General features: G+C 37.0%; 1 pseudogene; it reads right to left on the bottom strand.

The window, feature by feature from the left end:
• Positions 1-466: 466 nt before the first annotated feature.
• Positions 467-4,139, bottom strand: LOC101427458 (polycomb protein SUZ12 pseudogene; annotated as a pseudogene).
• Positions 4,140-4,477: the final 338 nt, after the last annotated feature.

Here is a 4,477-nt window from a genome sequence, read left to right as displayed (position 1 = left end):
CTCAAGGATGAAAGTTGGCTCACAAGTAGTAATGCAAACATAATTTTAAAAAAATCTCAATTTTTAAAAAAGAAAATCACATTCCAATTTTCCCTCCCCAAGAAAATGTCTCACAATTACAAAGTAGAAACACGGCCTGTCACAAATGCAAAAAACATTATTTAAATATATAAAAAAATTTCTAAATTATCAATTCAATATATTTCATTAGACGATTGTTGGAGGGAAAAAAACCACTTTCTTTGCAGTATTGCTTTTAATGCTTAAACTAGGGAAATATTTTAATGCCATTAAATAAAACTGATAGATATGTAATGCTTACAAAATGAAGTAAAGAAGGACCCTGACAAAAATATGCTTGCTGAAATCATTTACTTCATCTATCAGTGCCTCTTTGGTACATATGTGTTAAAATAAAAACAAAATTATAACACTTGCTAGAAGCTGAATTACCTAAAATGTCATTTCAGTGTTTGCCTAACATGGGGTCAAGTCTTTTTAGAGATTTTGTTTTTTGCTCTGTTATGAAACCCCTGAGACAACATGTTTCCAAAGCTTTGTCTTCTGAGTTAATTTCACCAAATACATTTGCTGTCACATTTTGTTCCATGTTTTTTTTCATTTTCAGGGGAAACAGATTCTCCTTTTTCTAATTTTTGCTGCATTTCACAGGGCTTGGTAACAGCTGTATCTGTTGACATTATGCTAACAAGATTAAAGTCATGCATGCTGACTTGAAGCATGAAGTTTGGCATAAATTCTTCTTAATTATTTTCTGTCCATAATTTTCTACCAACAGCATACAGGCAAGATTCATTTGATTTTGTGCAATAAACCCATGCTTCACATGGAGATTCTATAATTTCATCACTTCTTTCTCTTCTTCATTGAGAGAAAATTCTTCAATTTGTGTATAGTGGTTTTTCTCTTAGCCATTTGGGATCTTTTTCATCTTCACTACTTCCATTTATTGAGAACAGAGAGGTAAGCAGGTATCATTATGAAAATATAGACAGTTGTGTCCACTACAACATGCTCATGCTGTTCCACTTCTCATTTTAGATTCAAGAAATTCAAACATGTTTGCTTTTGTTCATTCTGGCCTGCACACAAGAATGTGCATGATAGGTGTTCTCTTTACTGGTCCATGGTGACTAAAGGCAAATCCAGGTTGGCAATGCATATTCTGAGGATTTCCTGCAAAGGAGCCATCATAACATTCATTGATAAAAGTATCTATCCTACCACATTTTGTATGATAAACATAACTGAAGACAAATCTGCTAAGGCAGAGTTTAAGGTGCTTGAATAAACTGTAAAGTTTGCTACGGTTTCACAGAGCACCAACGGCAGTGCAAGTCATCTCTTAACTGCAGTTTGTTGTCTCGTATTGTTATAAAGGAACTGATAAAATATTCATAATTTTTGCCAGTTTTCGTTTGAAGTATCTTTATCTTTTCTGGTTCGTAGACCTGTAGCCAATGGTTTTTTAATAGCAATAATTTTATTAGGTTTAACTGAACCAGGCTTGCTTTCTTGATGGAGACTGTCTGAATTTCTAGTGGTCAGAGACTTAGCAATAGTGGACTTATCACTGGTCTCTCCTGTCCATCAAAGAGTGAACTGCAATGGGGTTCCCTGGTAACACTGGCTAATGTTTACTCAATATTTACTATTTGGTGGGTACCATTCTAAGTGAATTATATGCTTTCACTCATTTAATCTTTGTAACATTAAGGAATATGGAATCAATCATTCCCATTTTATTGATGGTGACAAGACCCAGAAAGTTTAATAACTTGCCCAAGATCATGCAGATAGATAGTGTCAAATAGATAGTGAATCCATGTACTCTTAACTATAGAGCCATTGTATTTAACCTCTAAATAGGCTAAACATTTAATTGTACAAAGGGACATATTAAGAGTTAGATAAAATATATCACAACTTTTCTAAAGATAATGCTATATAGTGCATTTCATTCATATACATTGAGGAAATAACCAAATCTCTCTTAAAGGAGCTTAAATATGAGCTGTATCTTGAATGATAATGTCTTTCTTTCCCAGTAAGGAAGAGGATAGGCCAGAATGGAGCATTCTGACCTAAACCACGAAGAGAGGATGGTTGTTTTCATGAAGGTATGAATCTCAATAGATAGGAAAAATGGATCAAGGTATATGTAAGAGTGATAAGAAAAAGAGCAGAATATTTAGCTTAGCTTACCACCCAGTTTTATATTATTATTTAGGAAGACTGCTATGATCTCAATGAAGAACATTCACTGGTTAGAGTAATTAAAATTTGATGCCTGAAATCTGCAGTGGAAACTGCTGAAGTAGACTTAGGAGATGATAAAAGTGTGAACTTGGATGCAGAGAAGCCCAGATGTTTAACTTTATGAAGCTCCTACAATTAATGGAAGGCAAATAGTGAGAAAAGGCATAAGACATAAATATCACTTCACAAATATTGACTAAAAAGAGAACATCACTTCATTGAACTACAGCTTCTTTTTATTGAGTTTCTCCTACAGAATTTACATTTTGTCAAGCAAAGAAGTAAATGAAGGGCCGCCTTTTTTGAAGAATAGAAACATTCAGTTTGTTTTTCCCCTAGTAAAAAGTGTGTATCTTTCTTAAAATACTTCATTCTCAATATGACCAGTAGCATTATCAACACATAATTTAAATTGAATTATTTTTAATAATAGGTGTCCACCTTTAATCAGAGCATTTAATAACCAAAAACCAGCCTAAATTAATCAATCTTAATTTGCCTGGCTAAGCTCTGTTCAAATTCCCAGGTATGTAGCTTCTAACATATTTACTGTTTTGACTTTTTTTTTAGTTATTCCAAGGAAAATTTGAAAAGGCCCTGCATTATTTTTTGACAAAAAATGAATAGCAGGGACATGTTCTTCTTGTGGAGAGAGAATATTCTGTGAATGATGCAACATTCAGGAATTGCTAAATTGCAATATTGAAATTTAAAATTGATTTCCTTCTCCATTTCTGTTTGACAACTCATCATGAATGTTATTTCTTGTGACTATAACTTGCACTTATTTGATATGGTCAGAGGACACTAACCTTATTTTATTGCCTGTTCTGTAGAATGGTGACAGTGATTGTAAATATTTCATTTCTAGGTTCCTTATGAGGAAATTTTTTGAGGTTCTGAAGAGTTTCTTCCCTTTTGGTATGACTCCCTCTTTGAAAATATGCTACTATCCCCAAGGATACTATGGAAGATCAGCAGTAGCAAGGAGCAGCAGAGCACCCCTTTTCTATTCTTGTAAGTTTCCTAAACCAAAAGGCACAAAAACTATTATAGCTAATAGTACATCATTAGAATGTGGTAACTTCTATGATATAGGGTCACTTTTTTCCATTAAAATTGCAAAGGATATCTGATTTAGGTGGGAGTAATCTTGACGTAGATTATGTGAGAGAAATGAATTATTTGCATTCTTCTCTTCCAAGACTCAACCATGTCTTGTATCATCTCTGCAAAGAGTTTCGCCAAAATCAGGCATCCTTTACCCTCAGAGAACTAAGGAAACAGTCATGAATTTTCTTGGTCCTAATCCCGTAAACAATGGGGTTGAGAAAAGGTGGTACCAGAAGATACATATTGGCAATAAAGATATGAATTTGGGGAGCCACATTGTGGCCAAAGCAGTGTGTGAGGAAGGTAGACAACTGTGGAGTAGAAAATGAGGATGAGAAAGACATGTGGGCAAGATGCCCCTAGAGCTTTAAGGTTGGCTTCCCATGATGGAAGATGAAAGATTGCAAGGAGAATTTGGATGTAAGAAACAGGAATGAAAAATCCATCACAGGAATTGATGACTGAGGCCACATCGAGGCTGTAATGTTTGGTGACACCTGTGTCCACACATGCAAGCTTTACCACAGCCATGAACTCACAGTAGATGTGGGCAATTATTTGACTCCTGCAGTAGTGCAGCTGCCTAAGGAGGATAAGGTAGAGGGAAAAGAAGGCCATCCCCCAATTACCACAGCAGCTCCCATGTTGGCAATGAGAGTGTGGGTAAGAATGGCGGCATGGTGCAGGGGGTGACATATGGCCACACAGTGATCAATGGCCATGGCCAGGAAGGAGCGCAATTCCATGGCAGTAAAGCTGTGGATAAAGAACATTTGGGGAAGCGGACTTGGCCCAGTGGTTAGGGTGTCCATCTACCACATGGGAGGACCAAGGTTTAAGCCCTGGGCCTCCTTGACCCGTGTGGAGCTGGCCCACACACAGTGCTGATGTGCGCAAGGAGTGCTGTGCCACGCAGGGGTGGCCCCGCGTCGGGGAACTCCATGTGCAAGGAGTGTGCCCCATAAGGAGAGCCGCCCAGTGCAAAAGAAAGTGCAGTCTGCCCAGGAATGGTGCCGCACACACAGAGAGCTGACACAGCAAGATGACGCAACAAAAAGAAACACAGATTCCCAGAAACGTACAA

Source organism: Dasypus novemcinctus, chromosome 10 (assembly GCF_030445035.2).
Source record: "Dasypus novemcinctus isolate mDasNov1 chromosome 10, mDasNov1.1.hap2, whole genome shotgun sequence".
NCBI classification, from domain to species: Eukaryota; Metazoa; Chordata; class Mammalia; order Cingulata; family Dasypodidae; genus Dasypus; species Dasypus novemcinctus.
Note: the sequence above shows the minus strand (reverse complement) of the source record. Positions and strands in the feature narration are given on the sequence as shown.